Source organism: Muntiacus reevesi, chromosome 2 (assembly GCF_963930625.1).
Source record: "Muntiacus reevesi chromosome 2, mMunRee1.1, whole genome shotgun sequence".
NCBI classification, from domain to species: domain Eukaryota; kingdom Metazoa; phylum Chordata; class Mammalia; order Artiodactyla; family Cervidae; genus Muntiacus; species Muntiacus reevesi.
The window spans coordinates 231,839,824-231,860,352 of NC_089250.1; the positions used below are offsets into that span (position 1 = coordinate 231,839,824).

At 49.5% G+C, this 20,529-nt stretch overlaps 1 protein-coding gene across 4 annotated transcripts in view; it reads left to right on the forward strand.

The window, feature by feature from the left end:
• Window positions 1-8,740: 8,740 nt before the first annotated feature.
• The window catches only part of ADCY7 (adenylate cyclase 7), a 61,857-nt gene continuing 50,068 nt past the window's right edge, over window positions 8,741-20,529 (forward strand). For 2 of the 4 annotated variants that reach the window (XM_065925293.1, XM_065925300.1), the window contains exon 1: window positions 9,313-9,386. The gene's annotated coding sequence lies outside the window, so the exon portion shown is untranslated. Of the gene's footprint in view, window positions 8,852-9,312; window positions 9,387-18,503; window positions 18,734-20,529 lie in introns of those variants that run through there. The other 2 variants (XM_065925297.1, XM_065925295.1) reach the window with 2 other exon arrangements.

Below are 20,529 nucleotides of genomic sequence, written 5' to 3' on the forward strand. Positions count from 1 at the left end.
CTTGCCCCCTAACTTAATCTTTTAAGACCCCTCAATAACTGTAGCAGCAACAACCATAAAATTCTCTCTAAAAATAAGTTGTCTTAAAGTAGAATGAATTATACAGTGATCCAAGAAAGGGAACTCTGGAGAGGAAAAGAATCCAACTATTTGGGTCAGGAGAAGGCAGAGAACTGCCTTGGGTTTTATTGGGAAAATCTACTGGAAAAATTTGTCGGAAAAAGGATGAACAGTAGCTGTGGGAAACTTCAGATGGTGATCTCTGTAATCTTTAGGAGCTATCATTTTCTAAAGTGCTACTTTCTTATCATGTGATGGTAGGATTTCTGCTGTAGTCTCTGTTCATTAGCAGTAAAGTCTGATGAGATGGTCTATATTTAGCAGGTTAACTTAGGCATACAACAACTTTGACTTTTAAGTTGGGGCCATTTTTTATGAAAAAAAATGCTCTATACTTCTTGTCTAAGAAAACCACTTAAAAATACCAATGAGATAAAAAAATTCACATTTTATGGCAAGACAAAAATTGAAAGATAAAAGTTTACTCTGCCTGTTTGGGCCGCCTCCCTCCCCTCTATGTACATCTCCATTATGCAGTAACCAGACACCCCCAAGGGCAGAAATACCTACTGAACCATGAAGATCAATTTTTTCTCTTTCTGGTGCCAGCCATGTAACTCCTTAAAAGATAATATTCCTTTCTCAGTCCTGTGAGGAGTCACAATAATTTGTACATGCAGACATCTTTGGTAGACTTTATGTACGATGCCAATATATTATTTTCCTCAAAGACGCCAATTGGTGCAAAACGCACTGGTCAGATGACCCGGAGAGATACTGGGCTGTACCTAATGGAAGTTCTTAAATACTTATGACCTTATTAATGTTACTAGCTATATTACTTGTACTTGGCCTATTTTACAGGATTACTGTTCCTTCCATTACCAAACATGTGACTGAACTGCAGGTAAAATTAATGATTGTTATTGTTGTTCAGTTGCTAAGTCGTGTCTGACTCCTTGCCACCCCATGGACTGCAGCACGCCAGGCTTCCCTGTCCTTCACTATAGCTGATGATTTAGGCAACTTGAAACAACTGATCAAATAGATAATCATTGTAATAGTGTAACTCCAGATGTGGGAAGAAGCAACAAGAGGGAACCAGTTCCTGAACCTAAACAGACAAGTAAGACAGGCGGCCCAGAGGTTTCTGGCTCCTGTTAACAGGGCCTTGTCCAGTTACAACAAATTGAGTGGCCTATTAACAAAATCCTTGCCTGACCTGGGACCAAGCATTCTTGGTGCCATGAGACAAGTTGGTCACAAAATGCCTCCCAAAACTTGGGTCAAAATTAAGACCAAAAGGTAAGGGGTTGTAAAATGAAGAGTGTGGCCCAGCATCCAGTCATCAGCCACTGCAGCTGCTGACCCCCAGTACATCCTGAAAGGGATTCAGGGTACAGATCACCACGAGGCCCCTTGTGCTCTGAGAAACTGATAGACTGGCTCTCAGATATTTTCAGGTGAAAATGTTATGACCCTTGCATCTTGATATGCATATCATAACATGTCTATGTTATGATCTTGCATCTGCCTATACTTAGAAAACCATTAATGAAGATGTTCATTCCTCATGGCCAGCAGCAACCTTCTACTGAGACAGGTGCTTGGTTGCAGGTACCCACTTGGCCAGAATCACATCTGTGCCAGAGTCACATCCCCACCTTACTTCCTCAGCAGTTCTCAGCGCTCTCTGAAGAACTATAATCCTCAGTTTGACCTGAATAAAATTTACCATTTCTTAGACTGACTTTTTTCATCAACAACCCAAGCTAATATGTGAAATCATCTGTTTGGGAAATAGCATAAATTTGTGTTATATGTGTGTTTAGAAAGCAAGTAACTAATTCAGATTTGAGAACAGGATTAAAATGTTGAGGAGAAAAACCCATCAGAAATAAAAATGTCAATTTTCTTTAAAATTATGAAAGTATGATAACACATTTAAGGAGACTTGGAAACTGCAGAGCAAAGTTATATATAGTTCCACTGTCTATTACAGTTATTTTTTTTTAAGTAGGTAAGACTTAGATGGAGTTTCAATATCAACTACTCAATCTAATAGACTTGAATAGACAGAAAAGTAGAAGGATATAGTAGGCCTGAAAAGCACTATGAACCAATTCAACATAATTAAAATTTATAAAATTTTCACACAACAGCAGGACACAAATTCTATTCAAGTTCCCATAGCCTATAAACCAGGAGACACTGGAACATATCCAGGGACATTAAAAAAAGGTGCAAAAATTTCATGGTCTAAAGGTACTGAAGTCATATAGTCTGTTCCCTTATCATTGTGGAATTATATTAGAAATCAATATCGAAAGATATTTGAAAATAACCCACATATTTCAACTGCAGTGTGACCAAAAATGTCAATGTTTAATGCGAACATTAAAGTGAAAGGAAAGGAGAGGGTTAAAAAGTATCAAGTGGTGTATCAATCAATAGTCAAAAGAGTTATTGCTCAATTTGGATTGCAAATCACTTTTGTACTTGAATCACTTAGCAGGTATCTTGAGGAATGTGGTTTCATGCAAGCACTCAAAATAGTTGAAAGGTGGTTACATCATGCATCTTGTTTTTTAAAATCCAATTCAAGAAAACAGCGCTTTCACATAAATAGGCAAGGCATCTACAGGAAGATCCACGTGATTAGGGAGAGGTAACACAGAACAGCCTGTGGAGACAGTGTGTGAGGCAGCCAGGCTGGCACAAGGGCGTCCTAACAGGTCGGGCTGGGCCCTGCCAAGGTGAGAGCGGGTGGATCGGGCCAGAGCAGCAGTTTTGTTCATAGTTTGAAACCAAGAGTTCTAAAAGTTTGTCTCCATTCCCTCTGCTTTCTACCTCCCCACATTTTTGGGGAGTAGAGTGTTTGCCTCCATGTCTCTAAATAATTTTTTATTTTTTCGTACTTGAAATTATGTATTGACTTCCCACCAACCCTGAATTTCTGAGCCCCAGCCTCCCAACAGTTATACTGAATTTTGCTTAGCAAGTGTGCAGTGGTTACACTATCATTACTATGTGGATGCTGTTCTCATCCTCTGAGAGGTATAACTCTTTTTCTTCGTACAATTTTTGTTTGTTTTTCCTGGTGTTTTGTATGTGCGTGTGTTTATTTTTCCATGTTAATTCACCACCAGTTCAGTCACTCGGTAGTGTCTGACTCTTTGTGACCCCATGGACTGCAGCACGCCAGGCCACCCTGTCCATCACCAACTCCCAGAGCTCACCCAAACCCATGTCCATTGAGTTGGTAATGCCATCCAACCCTCTAGTCCTCTGTCATCCTCTTCTTCTGCCCTCAATCTTTCCCAGCATCAGGGTCTTTTCAAATACGTCAGCTCTTCACATGAGGTGGCCAAAGTATTGGAGTTTCATAATTCACCATAAACTCTGCCAATTTTCCAAGTCTCTCCAAATGCTAAGGTGCATCAGAGGCATCTCCCCTGGAACTTCTGTCCAGCTGCGCCCGGGCACATCACCCTGGTCTGTCCCACTTCCCACCTGGACATTCCCTTCATGTTCCCTGTGTTGCATCTCCTGTTCTCTGTATCCTATTCATCCCTCTTTTTGATAAACTCTCTCCTTTCATTAGCACACATCCCCCAGTAGTTTGGGCTTCCCTCATAGCTCAGTTGGGAAATCATCTGCCTGTAGTGCAGGAGACCTGGGTTCGATTCCTGGGTCGGGAAGATCCCCTGGAGAAGGCAATGGCAACCCACTCCAGTATTCTTGCCTGGAGAATCCCATTCACAGAAGAGCCTGGCAGGCTACAGTCCATGGGGTTCGCAAGCATCGGACACGACTTAGCGACTAAACCACCACCAACCAGTAGCTTCCTGGAAAAGGGTACGCAGACAGTGAACACCTGAAAATGTCTCTGTTCTTCATTTATGCTCAACTGCTTGGCTGGCTGGGTATAGAATTCTGAGTTGGAAAACATTTTTCCCTCAGAATTTGAAAGCATCCCTTCATCGCTCTCACTGTTGTGAGAAAAGCTGGTTGTAACCTTTTTTTTTTTCCTTTCTTTCAAAATGTTTAAGATCTTCTCTTTGGTTCTCAATGGCCTGAAATTTCACTACTATGGAACTTTGGTGGTTCCGTTTCCAACAGCTGTACTGGGCATTTGATAGCATCGCATAAGCTTTAGTTCTGAGAAACCTTGAATTCTCATTATCCAGTCTGGCATCGCATGACCTTTATTGCTGGAAAATCTTGCATTTTTATCTTCCTCTCTTCTGTTTTCTTAAGAACACCACAGTTATTCTGATAACTGTGTCTCCTGGACTGATCTCTCATTTTCTTATCTCTTCTCTATTTTCCATCTCTGACTTTTTATTCAACTTAACTTTTATCTTCCAGCCATTTTAATGGCTTTTCATTTTAGCTATCATGTTTTCATTTGAGGTTTTTCTTTTCTCCCCTCTCAGATGTTCCTTGTCAAAAAGTAGTACCCTATATGATTTCGTGGTTATGACAAATTTTTGACTCTCTGAAAATATTACTGAGTCGGTTTTTGCCTGTATAGTCTCTCTGGACCTTTTCCTCCCTCCTGTTGTCTTGGGCTCTGTTTTTCAGGGTTAGAGGCTTTCTTTGGATTCCCGCTGTCTTCTGGTCGCCTACACCAGAAGGCGTAGAATGTGTAAGAATGGGGCCTAACAAGTTCGTGGGACACTCTGGACCCAGTGTGGCAGCCAGCTGTGTGCTTCTCTCGGGGTGATCAGGCTTGATGGGGGTCAGGGGAGGGTCTTCAGGGGCTCCCCATAGAACCCCTTCAGCCTGGGAGGAAGAGTCTGGCTGCCAGCATCCTGGGAGCTAGCTGAGTGAGTGGGGACGAGGGCTGGCTTGGTGGGGTCAAGGCTGGCTGTGTCTCAGTTTTCCATATAAATCTCCCTTTTAAATTTCTCTTTTCTGACAGCTGGACTTGGTGTGGTCCATTCCAGAGACTTGTTTTAGCTTTTCCAGAGAAAAACCCTGCTGACTTCTGTGTGAGTGAGGAGGGGTCCTCAGCTGGGGTGGGGGTAGGGGGGTGGTCAGGGTGGGGGAGAGGCTGACAGTCTTCACTGCTCCTGAGGTTTTCAGACTATCTTCTTTACTTGAGCTCTGTCCTGCTTCCTGAGATACTTGGCACTTCCACTTTTCAAGACTTTGGAGCTTATCCCAGTATAATTGGGATTGAGTCTTCATCTTCCCAACTGCCAGGGGAAGATCCAGTTTCTCATGTCTGCCAAGTCAGTACTACTGGTCTGTCTGCTTTCCACGTTCCAAATCCGTACTCCCTACCTCCCCTCTCATTTTCTTCATTCTTAACGGGACCTAAACAATGCTTTCATTGCTGTTTTAGCAGGTTTCAGGAGGCAGCAGTAAGCAATGGGTTCAATCTACCGTCTTTTCTGACCACTTTTTCCCCCTTCAATTTTATTGAGATACAAGTGACATTCAGCACTGTCGAAGTCTAAAGGGTACAGAATCACGATTTGACCTGGCAAGTTTTCTAATGTAAAATTGGGTTACCAAGGAGAAGGGTGTAGGAGACTGTATCCCAAACCTTGAGCATGAGTTATCTCAGGGAGTGGCATTTCAATCCTTCTCATCTCTGGATTGTTTCACTTTTCTACTGTGAAGTACATTTCCCCTTTCTAATTAAAAATGGATATTCACACAGCCCATACACAGGTACTCACAGGGCATCTGTCCATGGCAAGACTGCTAAAGGGAGTGAGGACAGGAAGAAAGCTCCTTCTTCCTTAGGGGTAAGTAACAAGGACCATCTGGCTGGGGAGGCAGATGCTGCTCCACGTAGTAAGGAGTGAAGAAGTTGGACCAGGTCTGAAATGACAAGCACCAACCTCAGGAAACTTGTGTGCTGTCCTGCCCAGCCTGATAAGGAGAAGGGTTGAGTTTGCTGAGATAGGCAAATCATAGCTTCTACTGTAGTGATTTATTTTAGGTTTTTGAATCTTCCTCTCCCTACACAAGTGAAACAAGGCCCCTGAACTATTGTCTACCACAGGAATTCATTCAGGCAACTACATTGATGGTTTTCTAGCAGCAGACGCTGGCCCTGTGGGGGGGCGGGGGGGCGGGGGGCGGGTAGGGGGCAGTGTGAGGGACTCGTCAGACAAATGTGTTTTCAACACTGTGGATAATTAAAATCACAAACATACTTGATGTGGACATTTCGAGACCCACTCACCTGGACGGAGACATTCAACTTTTAACTGCAGCCCTTCAGTGTGGATTTGACTTAATATGCAGGCTTCTCCAATCCAAAATTACTAAAGCACCTTCTTTGGTAAGGTTCGTTTTCATGCGCAAAGATCTTGAATCTATTGGTTGACTGTTGTTGTTACTACTCTTTTAGTATGGTGTGAGTTCCATTTATCCTTACAATTTAGAATATACTATATGGCCTTTTGGGCTCCCCAGGTAGCTCAGTGGTAAAGAATCCACTTTACCTACCATGTAGGAGATGCAGGTTCGACCCCTGGGTTGGAAAGATCCCCTGGAGAAGGAAATGGCAACCCATTCAGTATTCTTGCCTGGAGAATCCCCATGGACAGAGGAGCCTGGTGAGCTACAGTCCATGGGTCTCAGAGTTGGACGCAACTTAGCGAAACAACAATAACAAGAGATGCTATGTATCAATAGTAATTCTGCCTCAGGAGCAGCCAGTTCATCCAATACTATGTATTGATGAAGCCATTCCGTCCCTTTCTGATTTCAAGTGCCATCCTTGACACGAACTAAACTCATGTGGGGGTTTTTACTAATGCATGTTCACAGACCCACCCAGGACCAGAATCTCTGGGAATAGGATCAACCCATATTTGGAGACCAGTGCCTTGGAGCCTTACTACACAGGCTGGCCGGAGGATCAGCAGCGTCGTCATCACCCCGGAGCTGTGCATGTGTGCTCAGTCGAGTCTGACTCTGGGACCCCATGAACCACAGCCCGCCAGGCTCCTCTGTCCAGGGGATTTTTCTGGCAAGAATACTGGAGTGGGCTGCCATTTCCTTCTCCAGGAGACCTTCCCAAGCCAGGGATGGAACCCTCATCTCTTTCTTTCTGAGGGCATTCTTCACTGCTGAGCCTCTGGGGAAACCCTACCCAGGGAGCTGGGTAGAAGGTAAAACTCTTGGTGGGCACACCAGAACTGCTCCATCCGAACTCAAAGTTGGGCCCGGCAGTGTGTGTTTTCATTAGGCCTCTGGGCATTCTCATGCTGGCCACAGTTTGTGAATCACTGACCGAGGACTTAGGATGCAAGAAGAAGGCCACTGAGGTGACCGCAGCACTGATGGGATGACAGAACTGTCCTGGCAGTTCTTGGTGAGCACTGAGACAGGCATCGTGGTTAACTCACTTTCTCCAGCTCTCCTTTCCTGTTTGCTGTCAAGAGAATTGGTCATAGAGTTGCATAAGGATCACACACACACACACACACACACGAAAGGGTGGGAGGTCGTAGAATCTCTCCCTGCCCCCCCCCCCCCCCCACACACACACAGTGAGGGGCTGAAGGCTTCCAGCTGAAGGCCTGCGGAGAGACGGCTGAACACAAGCCCCAGCTGGGTCATCGGATGCCCAGGGCTCCGCCTCACTCTCTAGGGAACACACCGCCCCGGGGCAGAGGCACTCACTGTTCTTGAGGCCTTGGGGCAAACAGGTGGGTCCCCTCACTTCCTGAGTGGTGGCGGGGGAGGGGCTGCAGGAGGTGGCACTTGGCGCCTGAGCTGGTTCTGCTGAGGATTAGGTCTGCGCTGCCTGCCCCGGCTTCCCATTTCCTGTGGAGGGAAGTCCCAGCCGCTAGGAAGATCTTTCCCTGTGAGCCCTGGGGAAGCAGCAGTAATCTGTCAGCGTGCCAGCCCAGAAGGCCAGGGGCCACGGTCTGGACACCCAGAGGCTGTGGGAGCCCGAGGCGGTGCCCGCCTGTCTGGGCAGAACCAGGCAGGGCTTGCTGCTGATGGACAGAAGGCTCAGCGGGGATCTTCTTACCCGCCACCTGAAATGGACATCACCTTCCAGCGTCCCATCATCTGATTCCTCATAATAGTTCTGAAGTAGGTGGCTTCTGGGCTGGGCTCTAAGTCCACTGTGGGATCAAGGCTGTGACACACTCAGGGTTTCTTCCCCGTGAGGTTACCTCCGGGTACCTGACTCCAGGATTCCATCACACGGTCCCAAGTAGACCACAGTTCATCAACCAGCTTGTCATGGGATCACCTGGGGTTCATTCAGTTGCAGACTCCTAGGCATCTTTTCTGTGGGGCTCTGGCCTCTGAGGTTGGACCTGAGATATGGGTATAACAGGGGTTTACGTAATTACTCTCAGCAAAACGGGACCCCCCAGGTTCCACGGTGGGCATAAGGGCGCTTTGGACAAGTGGGAAGAGAGAAACTCATGCAGGTCTATGAGCTAAATGCCCTCCTGATCTTGATTACCCCTTCAGTCAGCCTCCTCTGTCCCTCCCAGCGGTGACTCAAGAGGAGGGTTTTCTTGCTCTCCCAGCCTTGGCGCTTTGGAAACAGAACAGCGTTTCTTTTTTCTTTTTTCTTTTTTTTTTGCTGCCAGCTCTGGGGCCCCACCCTGGGTTGTCAGCAGCGGTGAGTGGGGTCATGACGGGGTTACGACACCTACTTTCTGAGGACAACTACTTTCTGAGGCAGGCTTGGTCTTCCTGGTGGCCAGAGAAGCAGTCCAACAAAGGCCAGACTCGCGCGGGCACTGGGTCGGCTCGGACTCCGGACCCCCTAGGAGTTGAAGGCTCGAATGAAACAGTAGGTTGCAACTCGTTTCCCTCATCTTGGCAGGAGGGTACCAGACCGCAGTCTATGGATCCTTCTAGAAACGGGCGTTGCTAGTGGGGGTGGGGTGGGAAATCGGAGCAGAAACAGCTGAAAGAGTTTGCTAGAAAGTGTTTCCCTCTGGGGAGGTGGGGCTGCACCTGGCGCGCCCAGACACGTGCGTGGCTTTGAGGAAGAAAATGGGTTTGGAGAAGGTTTAATTTCCTGCCCGCGTTCCCAGGGCGCCTGGCCGCCGACTCCCACACCCGCGTGGGCAGGCGGGCGCCGGCCGTGGGATGTCTGCGCGTTTTCAGCGTTTCTGGGGGAAACCGGGCAGGGCGGCGGCACGCGGCGCTCCCTCCCGGCCGCGAGGTCGCGGGCTCGGGGCTGGGCCGGGCGGCCAGCGGGGGGCGCCTGCGGCCGCTCCGCCGCCCCCGCCCGCACCGCGCGATCCGGCCCGCGGCGGCGCGGCCACTCGGGCGGCGGAGCGGCCGGAGCGGGAGCCGCGCGGAGCGGAGCGGGCCGGCAGGTGAGCGCACGCCGGCGCCCGGCGGGGAGAGGCGCGGCCGGCCGGGCCGAGGGGGCTCGCGGCCGCCCGTCTGGTCCTCGGACCCCCGCGCGGCGGGGCGCGGGCGTGGGGGGCGCGCCTGCGGCGTCCTCGCCTCCCGCCTGCCGGGGCCGCACCCAGACGGAGGGGTGGGTGTGGGCCCGGGCGGCTGCAGCCGGGCCCCGCGCTCGGCCTGCCTTTTCCCCGTCTCAGGAGCCGGGACAGGCGCGACCCCCACCCCTCCGCCAGCAGCTTGCTCGCGGAGCCGCCCCCACCCAGGTCTTGCTCTTTCTCCGGCCCGAGCTTGGGGTGGGTCTTCTCGGATGTCCCCCTCGTTCAGGTACTGCGGGGAAGACCCTGGCCCAGACAGGACCCCAGCGCAGGAACTGGGGCCCAACTCCACTCCCCGAATGACAGACCGAGACCTCACTGAGGGGCATGGCTCTGTGCCCCCCTGGGCCCGGCACCCTCCGACCGCTCTGTTGGAATGTCCACTGGCTTATGATGGTAAAGAGGGGCTGGTTTGTCGGGTTTCCTAGGCTCTGACAAGGCAGGGGCCCCTGGAAGATCAGTGTGTTCTGTTTAAAGTAAGAAATCAGAGAGAAAACTCAGGTAAGGGCAAGACTAAGGGCTGGCGTTGGAAGCTGTCCAGCTACAGCCAGCAGTGAGCAGGACCCCCTTGCCTGTGGGGGGCCAGGGCGGTGTGTAGATGGAGAGCTGGCAAGACAGAAACCTAAACTTTCACGTGAAAGGGAAGCTAATGATCCCTGGTTGGGGGTGAAATGCTGGAGGCTTTCTCAGTGTGGGCTCTAATTGTTCTCTCTCCTAGTTTATATCTTGGATCGCCTTTCCCAAAGGCCAAGAACGCTTGTTCTTTTTGCGGCCAAGAGCCAAAGCTGGAAAATGAGAGTTGGGGCCCTTTCATTACAAGTGGAGCCTTTAAGGTGAGGGCCACAGGTGTCCTTAGAGGTTGGGCTGTGTCTGGAATGGCCACATCTGGACTGACCTTAGATTCAGGGCCCTCATGGCTTGCTGAAGCCTCAGACCTGGTCCAGGATGATGTTCCACAGAAACAGGAATGAATGAATGACCAGCAGGACTGCAATGGTCTCAGGGTGTGAAGCTGAGGGCACTTGGCAAGCTGGGGCTCTGTGCCCTGAGAGGAGGGCCTCTGGCATTCAGTCACTGCTTTCCCACGTGGGCAGGTGCCCTCCTAGGAGAGGGGAGCGTGTCCCACTGTGGACCTGGAACTGTGAGGGAAGATCCCTAGTGGCATGAAGAGGCCTCATGGGAGTGGCGAGCTGGGTCTACAGGGGGCCTTTTGGATCTGCCTCCCCCTGTGCTGAATGTTTAAGGTCCTCAGTGGCTGGATCTTCTTCCTCAGCCCTTGATGCCCTCAGGCTTTCAAGCGTGGTTGTTCTTGGGCCTTTTATGGAGGAAGGCGAGAAGAGGTGAGAGAGTTCCAGTTTCTGAGGCCAGATGGCTTACAGAGCCATGGCATGTCCCTTGTACCATTTGATCCTGTGAGTTAGGACAGGAATGATCAATGACTGGGAAAGCTGAAGTCATCAAAGGGCTTGTAGCAAGTTGGGTCTGGAGTGGGGACTAGGGCCTGGCCTTCTGGTCTTCCTGTCCTGTTTTGGCCTGGTTCTGGTGGAGTACCCATTAGGAGCCTGATGCCACCCCCCAGGTCAAGTGGGCCCGTTAAATCCCCATCAAGAGTGAAACATATTGCCTGTCCACCTACCTGCCCAACTCTTGCTTCTTCCTATTCCTGACCCCCACTGGGGGGTGCTCTGGGGTTTTGCTACTGACCCTACCTTTTGGATCCCCTTCTTTTGTAACTGGGCTCAGAGGGACTGCTAATGGGGGGATAAAGACTTACATAGCCTCCATGGCAACTCCAGCAAGGGAACCTTGAATGGCCTGCCCGGGCAGGAGGCAGAAAAGCGAGTTAGATGTGGTCCCTGCAGTCGGAAGCCTGCTGGCCAATAGGGGTGACAGAGTGTTACAGTTTGGTCCCAAACACCTCTGTAGAGAGAGGCTCACAGAGCAGGCAGGCCATCTGTCTAGAAGGATAGATGGAGGAGTCTTCATTGCAGTATCTTTGGGGGAGAGGTCTGTTGATAGATCCTTTTCTTGTTTATTCATGCTTTCTGTATTTTCAACATTGTCTACGGTGAAGAAGAAAAGCAAAACTTTCTTTTTGTTTGTTCTGGAAGTGTTGTTTCAAGAGCTGTTCTAGCTTCTAAAACTTTGAAATGGGCTTGCAGGTGAGGTCTGTAAACTTCCAAATTTAATAGGGTGTGCAAAAGGAAGGTGCCAGGATTTTAAGATATTTCAGCACAAATTAGCCTCTAGAGTGGTCTGGAACTCAGGCAGTAGACGACACTTGGATCTGTTGCAAAGCCTCTTGTTGGCAGCGTCACCTCTCCTGCTGTGAGTCTGCTGGTATTTGTGGCTCACGACTGACCGTTGGAGAGCTGTCTGATGGGGCCTGGCTGGTGGGTGGACAGGAGCCAGAAATGATGGAGGCAAGGTTGGTGGCAGCTTCCAGCCCTGAGCCACACCCATCTGGGAGCCAAAGAGTGGTTTCCTAAGCTGATGCCGCCTGGAATTGGGGGCAGGGGCTTTGGCCAGAGCAGAGTGGATGAGTCCACATCTCTGGGGGTCCTCACTGAGGAAGCTGAGTCTTATTTCCTGAGCATGATCAGCCCACAGCCTCCTGCTCCTCTCTGCATGTAACACAGGCTGCGTGATGCCCAGGAGTCCTAAGTCCTCTCAGCTCCTGTGGTGAGAACTCCACTCTCACCTCCAGCCCTTGCTCTTCCTTGTTCCTATAAACCCTTCTCTCCAGTCAACTCTGTCATGTATGTTAGGACACGCTCAGTCCCCTCTTGGACAAGTGGTGTGGGCCAGGGGCATGGCTTAGGGGCCCTTTTGATTTCAGGCTCTACTCCTGGGGTGTTTGTCTTCCTTAGATTTTTGGGCACGGGCATTTGAACCTTGACTGTCACTTTAACAGGGGAAAAAGGTAGGCAGGAGCCGTGGTCCTCCCAGCTCTCCACTGCCCAGCTTGTATAGAGGGAGCTAAATGGGGCCTCTCAGGTTAGGGTGGGCGTTAGGCCAGGGCCATTGCCAGGTGTGGGGAGCTGGCAGTGGGAGGTCCAGCCAGTGTGTGCACAGGAGGCCACCCCTTCAGTTAATGACCACCTGCTGAGTGAGGTGGCTATGAGCGGCCATCCACCTGTTTGCAGAGAGGCACTGTTTTCAGTTATTAACAACAAAGGCTAGTATTTGCAAGCTTTTATGCCTGGAGGACAAGAACACAGACTCTGGAGGGAATCTCTTGGGCTTCAGTCCAAGCTTAACATTTCCTAGCTGTGTGACTTTGGGCAGGTGCTTCAACCTCTCTGAACTTCAGTGTCTTATCGATAAAAAGAAGATGGAATAAGAATACTTATCTCAAAAGTCAGGAACAGCTCCTGATTAAGAAAGACCAAAGTGACATGACAACCAAATACAATGTATGAATCTGTGCTGAAAGAAATTGCATAAAGAACGTTATTAGGACAGCTGATGAAATTAGATAATGGGCTGTAGATTAGGCTCAGACTGTAAAGAAGCTGCCTGCAGTGCGGGAGACCTGAGTTCGATCCCTGGGTCAGGAAGATCCCTTGGAGAAGGAAATGGCAACCCACTCCAGTATTCTTGCCTGGAGAATTCCATGGACAGAGGAGCCTGGTGGGCTACAGTCCATGGGGTTGCAAAGACACACGAATGAGCGACTCACACTTACAGATTATAGTATATTAATATTAAATGACCAAATTAATATTAAGGACCAAATATAGGGCCTTGTTCTTAGGAAATGTGCACTGAAGTATTTAGAAGTTCACTGTATATATATAAGCAACCCACTCTCAAATATTAAAGAGAAACATATGTATAGACAGATAATAAAAGTGAAACAAAAATGATACAAACAGGCAAATCTGAATTAAAGTATAGGAGAGTTCTTTGTAGTTTTCATGTAACTTTTCTGAAAGTTTGAAACTATTTCAAAATACAAGGTTAAAAAAATGCCTAATAGTTTGAATGAAACCACATTAAGGCATGTTACTATGTGCCTGGCACTCATTGAATTTAGCTGCCATTGTTACTGTTGCTTTTTATTATCATTAATATGGACAAAGTGTATCTTATCTCCTTGTTACAATACTGTGGGCTATTTTTCCACTTTACAGATGACAGTTGAATTTCAGAGAGGTTAAGTGGTTTGCTCAGGGCCACGCTGCATTGAGTCCAGAGCATCTATAGGATAACTGCTTGAAATTTATTTTGGATTAATCACCAGCATCTGAAACTGTGAGATTTTATGTAAAAACCCAGATTTCTTTTTTTTTTCCAGTTATATATATATAATATATTTGTAGTTATATATATAAATTTTAATATGTATTTATTTTTCAGATTATTACTAGATATTGAATATAGTTCCCCATGCTATGTGGAAAATCCTTGCTTATCTATTTTATATATAGTAGGGTATATCTGTTAATCCTAAAACAAACAAACAAACAAAATGAAGTTGTTGATTCATGTCCAACTCTTTGCAACCCCATGGACTGCAGCCCGCCAGGCTCCTCAGTCCTTGGGATTCTCCAGGCAAGAATACTAGTGTGGGTTGCCATTTCCTTCTCCAGAGGATCTTCCTGACCCGGGGATTGAACCCAAATCTCCTGCATTGCAGGTGGTCTCCTGCATTGCAGGCAGGTTCTTCTACCGACTGAGCCACCAGGGAAATGCCCCGTTAATCCGATATCCCTGATTTACCCACCCCCTCTTCTCTTTGGGAATTGTAAGTTTGTTTTCCAGGTCTGTGAGTCTGTTTCTGTAAGAACCCAGATTTCTGACTTCCTTTGATAACTCAGAAGGCTTGCAACATTGGCCACACTCCTCTGGGGCAGCTACTGGGTGAAGCTTGGCAGCAGACGGTCCTCACACAGAGCTTCCCGTTCGCCCTGGTGCCCAGCCAGCCAACCTGCCTCACTGGTTGATGTCCGTCTGGCCTGTGGCGGCTCTGAGTTTGCTGTCTGAGGGGAGTGCCAGCGTACCTCTGATCCCAGGGTGCCAGGCCTGGAGGCTGGGCTCTTCCCCTCCCTCCTGATGCCCCGCTCCGGGTTCTCCCCTCCCCGACCCGTCCCCCATGCAGTGGGTGCAGCATGGCACCTCCTTGGCCCGGCCTATACTTGACCGCCTGCCAGGTGTGTGGGGAGAGGCCGGGGGCTGCAGGCAGGCGCAGGAGGAGCCTGAAGGTTCGTAGCTCCCGCCTGCTGTGTCCTGCCAAGTTCCTAGTCTCCCCTCCGTCCTGCCTGCAGCCTCAGCAGTGCTCCTGGCTCTTCAGAAGGGGTACAGAGTGGTTTGCTGATACCCCATGAGGTGGGGGTGTAGGAGGAACTCCCAGAAGGGCCCCCGGGGTGCAGTCTTCATCTTGGTTTGGTGTATGTAGGTGGGTGATTATTTCTCTTCTCTAAGTCTCTGGGTCTTCCTCTGTAAAATGGGGCTGTACTGCCCCCATGAAGGGCAGTCAGAGGATTGCAGACTGGCAAGTCAGCCTCGAGCAGGTGGGAGTCTGGGGATATGGTCGTGAGGACTGTTTCACGCCATGTTTGGCCTCTGATGCCCCTGCTTCCCAAGAGGCAGAGGAATGAACAACGGCTGGGAGTGAGGGCCCTGGGCCACAGACAGTGGGGCGAGCAGGCTGGACAGGTGTTGTTCCTGTGGCTTGTGGGTGTGCCTTACTGTCCCCAATCTCACAGAGGAGGGGACAGGCCCCGTGGCCAGGCGGGAGGGGCTCACCTGGTGGGGTTGGGGTTTCCTGATGGGGAAACTGAGGCTCAGAGAGGCAGGGTGACTTTGAGGGGGAGCCCCACACAGCCAGGCAGCTCCTGCCTCCTGGGCCAGGACTCTGAGCTGTGTTCCTGGGGAGGATGAGAGGATCAGCTCATTTCTTATTTTCAGATGGCTTGGATTTTGTGTTAATTACAGAAGTAATACTCATTTATTATTAAAAAGCAGAAAAACCTAAGCAGTTAAGTGGGGGAGATAAACCAGAATCTGTACTCATTAATGTAACCCATTAGTGCACTGGTGTAGTCTTTCCAGATGATTTCTTGGTTTTTGTTTTTTTTTTAACATGTGACTAGAAGAAGAAATATGAGTATCACGTTTCTTACTGTGTCTCACTTACTTCCTGGCTTTGGGAGTAGAGGTGTTGGGTTTCCCAGAGACGTACTGGGCTCATCCCAGCAATTGGTATAGTAGGATCCCTGACTGGTTTTCTCAGCCCCCCTCTTGCCAGACACTTAGGTTTTCTGCAGTAGTTCTGCAGTTAGATCTCTGCGCTAAGGAGCCCATAGCTAAGTCTTTGTACACATTAGGGATTCTTTTCTGTAGGGTGAATTAAGACGGGTCCACTTCTCACCTTGAAGGCTGGATGCAGGTTTGCGGTAGGGCTCTGTCTGGGGGCGTGGAGGTCTTGGGCACCAGGAGTGCCCCCCTCCTCCATGAACTGCTTTGCGGTCAGAGGATGAGACAGGGAGGGGCGCCCACTGGAGGGCTTTGCCAGGAGAGGGGTTAAGGTGCCGCCGTCCAGGCTGGCACTGGAAGCCTTTAAGCTCCTGATGGGGGAGGCGGGTGGAGGTGGAGGGGAAGAAGGTGGCCTGCGCGCCGGGCTGGTCCATGGTGGTGGCGCCTGCAACCCTGCAGCCTGTTCTGCTTCCGAAGAGGGGCCTGGGGTCGTCTGTGCCCATGCTCAGGGGTCAGGTCAGGAGTGCGTCTTTATGATTTGGGGGATCGGGTAGCGAGCTCTCCCCCACCCCCTTCCAGGGAGCTGGGCTGAGACTGCTTCTGTGTTTCCAGCTCTGAGACTCCCTGGGGGCGGGGGGACATTTTTCATCTGTAGGAAGGGGCTGGAAATGATACCTGCTCTGAGTGAGACTCAGATGAGAGAGCAGATGCCAGAGCTCTGACAGTGACCGTGTTTCAGCATTTCATTATGGAAAAACGAAACACCCACGAAGGAAGACAGAATAGCATGCCTGCCCACACATACTCAGCCCCTAGATGCCACGGCTTCCAGCTCTGGGCCACCCTGGAGTCATCTCTGCTCCCACACACTTCCCCCTTCCAGACCTCATATCGCTTCATCTGTGAAAATGGTGATACAGCCATCCCTCCTTTTATTGTGCTTTGTAGGTAAATTCTCTGTGTGTGTTTTTCTTTCTTTCTTTTTTTTTTTAAACAAATTGAAGGCTTGTGGCCACCTTGTCTTGTCAGGTGATGGTCTGCATTTTTTAGCAATAACGTATTTTAAAATTAAGGTATGTACGTTTCTTAGATATAATGCTGTTCCACACTTAGACTACAGTCTAGTGTAAACATAACATTTATATGCACTAGAAAACCAAAAAACTTGTGTGACTCACCTTGTTGACATATTTGTTTATTGCAGTGATCTGGAACAGAACCTGCATGCTGAGGAAGTATTCTTATTTATATTCCTGAAAGAGGAGGTATAAAAAAAAGGAAAAAAAACAACACAGTATTATCTCCACATCTAAAACTTAATATTCTTTAAAATTATAGCTATCCCATCAGTGTATTGTGTTCAGGTTTCCAATTGTTTCATACAGGTCAAAAATAAAATTAGAAAAAATTTTAGTTTTTAAAATCAGAATTCAAGTGAGGTCTACGTAATGGGATATCTTTAATGGATTGATATCTTTCTCAAGTCTTCTTTCATCTGTAATATTGATATTCATTCATTCTCTCTGTTGTGCCAGATGTTCTGCTTTTTTGAGCTCTCTATAATGATCAACATATTCTTTATCCACCAAACCTCCTATAAATTGATAGTTGTGTCTCCAGCCTTGATCTACTTTAGCTTCAACTACCCCCACCCCTGAGTAGGAAATGGCAACCCACTCCAGTGTTCTTGCCTGGAGAATCCCATGGACAGAGGAGCCTGGTGGGCTACAGTCCATGGGGTCACAAAGAGTTGGACATGACTGAGTGACTTACAGCACACGCCCACCCCGCCCCGCTGACCCCGCAAGAGCACATTGGAGAGGGGGTTGCAAACTTCTGCTGGGAGGCTTGCATTGTCTGGGACAATTGTCTGGGACAATTCTTTTTGTAATCTTCAATGGCTTTGAGATAGTAGTATTTTTCATTATCATAAAAACCTTCCCTTTTCACCTGGTTACAGGTGGTGCTGAGTGAGTGGAGAACTTCCAGTCTCAGGCCATTGTTTTTCCTTATTCCTGCTTTTTTCCCATAGTAGTTGCTTTTCCCTATGAATCTTTTAATTACATGAGTAGTATATTTTTATTAGAGAAAATTGGAAAACAGGCATAAACAAGAAAAGTATGAAATTAAAACTGTGCTGAATTTTATCACCTAGTGATAACTCCTAAGATTTGGAGTATATCCTTTCAGACTTTCTTGTGTTAAAAAAAAAATACAGACACACACACGCACGTATGTGCATCTGTGATACTGTTAAATGAAAGGTGGAACATTACCCGTGGGTCTGTTTTCACCTTGTGGCATCTCCATAACTTCCTCCCCAGGATTTGGGGAGGGACATGGTCTTTCTCCCTGTTGCTCAGTGGTTCACACCAGGCAGGGTGTGGGGAAGGACAGGCGGCCGCGGGTGTAGCCCAGCTGCCAAGTTTTTCAAAGGAAATAAGGACTTTTGGTTGGCAGGGCAGTTGCTTTCACATCTGTTCTTTTAGGATTCTCTGCAATTGCTCAACACACTGTGACCTGGCCTACCCCTTTCCTTGTCCAGAGTCCTGTCCCGGAGGCCTGGCAGAGGCTGGGGCTGGGGCCGGGGGGTGGGGTGGGGGGTGGGGTGGGGTCATGGGAGCCAGCCCCCTGCCTTCTGGTAGGCTGTGCCACCAATAGGATGCAGGGTTGTTCATCTTTCCTTGTCTGGCATTGGACCTGGGACAAGCAGCAGCTGTTTAGATCTCTACACAGGCGGGACAGTGGCTCAGGGAGCTGACTTTGGGAGCAAAGATGCTGTTTACTTCTTAGCACATGTGTTTTTTTTGGAGTGGTTTGGTGGCTCACCCCAAGTCAACCCTTTGGACCACCACTGATTAGGAGTGAGGGCCCTTGTTCCATCTTGTAACTTGGAGGATGTAAGTGAAGGAGGGAGCCAGAGCATCTCCATGTTTCCTGCCTGGGCAGGGAAGGGGTCTTAGCACATCTCTGAGTCTGCAGTCAACCGAGAAGAGATGAAGGCAGAGGCGCCGGAGGTGAGTCTCTGCACTGGAATGCAACCCCCCCAGTCCCCAACCCAGCAGTGTGAAAAGTCCCATCTGGGAGGAGGGTGAGTGACAGGACCACAAGCTTGTGCCTGTCCCAGCAAGGCTGTCTCCTTGGGGATCTCACTTCGGTCCCCCTGGCCCAGAGCGTGGAAGAGCTGAGGGCCTGAAGGAGGGGTGGCCGGCAGATCTGATGCCAGTACTGGGCCGGGCTGCTCTGTCCTCCAGGCGAGTGAGTGCTGCTGTCTGCACAGAGTGGGTTCTGTTCTTTCTGCTCTGCATTCTTGTTAGAAGACTCCGGGGCCAGATCAGTTTGGCAGAAATGCCACAAAGGCCTCTTGAGTACCTAGTGTTGGGGGTGAGGGGGGCGGTGATCTGCTGGAAGAGAAGAGGTGACCCCTTACCCCCCGTCACTCCCGATCAGGTAGGGGTGCTGCAATGACAGCGAATCAGTCCAGTCTTGACGGGGGCTGGAGGATGCGCTTCCGAGGTGGCTCAGTCACGTGGGTGGCAGGTCGATGCTGGCTGTGGGCAGGAGTCCTCCTTTCTCACCACAGGACTGCTCGAGGGTCCTCACGACATGCTGGCTGGCTTCCCCTAGAGTGGTTAATCCCAGAGGGAGCAAGGTGGAAGCCGCAGTATCTTTCATGACTTCAGAAGGCAAGCATGTGATGTCTGCAGTGTTTTGTTGGTCACCCAGGTAATGTGGGAGGGCAGCATGCCAGGGCGTGGACACCAGGAGGCAAGGGGCACTGGGGCTGCCTACCACCGTGACGCCCGCAGCTTCCAACCCTTATTCTCCCAGCCTAGTGAAATGAGAGCATCTTTTTTTTTTTTCTTCCATTGAGTTCCTACAAAAGTTCCAGAATTGAGCATTTTGACTCACCTGCCCATTCCCCAGTGGACACAGACCAGAAGCCCACCCCTGAAGGGCTGACTCCCTGTAGGAACAGGAAGCTGTTACTGGACGTGGAAGCTATGGAAGGAATGTGACAGTGTGTATCCTCTAAGGAGAGCCCTGTGGTCCAGAGGAGGTGACGATGGGACATTGCTTCCGGAAAGGTAGCATTTGTCCTTGTCTTGGCAGGATGAGTAGCATTTTAACCCCAAGTGGCAGAAGGGCCTGAGCCAGGGCATGGCAGGGTGAGGCAGCTGGATCGTGGGGTCACGGGAGATCAGGCTTGAGAGATGACTTGGGCCAGGCATGGGTGTGGGTCAAGAGGAGGAGCCAGGATTTGACTCAGGAGATACCGAGAAGCCATGGAAGGTCTTTGACCAGGGCAGACATGCAGTAGAGCTAGGATGTAGAGAACACCCTCAGTCTGGCCTTCCTCGTCTTCAGCTATAATTGAGCACTTAGTGTGTGCACTACACATGTTTCTCACTTAACCTTCACAGACTCCCACGGAGTTGGATGACATCATCCTGACTTTACGATGGGCCAAGGTAATGTTACTGGGCCAAGGTCCCTTGATGGGGACTCTGATTGCAGAGCTCTCAGCCTCTTCATCTCATATTCATGGGAAAAAGGACTGTCATGAGAGTGAATCACCAGCCTGATTGCTCGGACCCTTCCCAGGGCTCCTCTGGGGTGTGGTGACTGGCGTGTGGATGGTCTCCATGTCTGCACTCCCTCTCAGACATCTGCCTGGGGTGCTGTGGGGTTTCTTCCCTAGGGGGAAGGGCTTGACATCTGGGTTTGTCAGATGGGGCCAAACTGTTTGCTCAACGCTCAGCGTTATTTGTCCCTTGGCCGACTGCCAACCGTGTCTGCTTGTTTTCGCTGC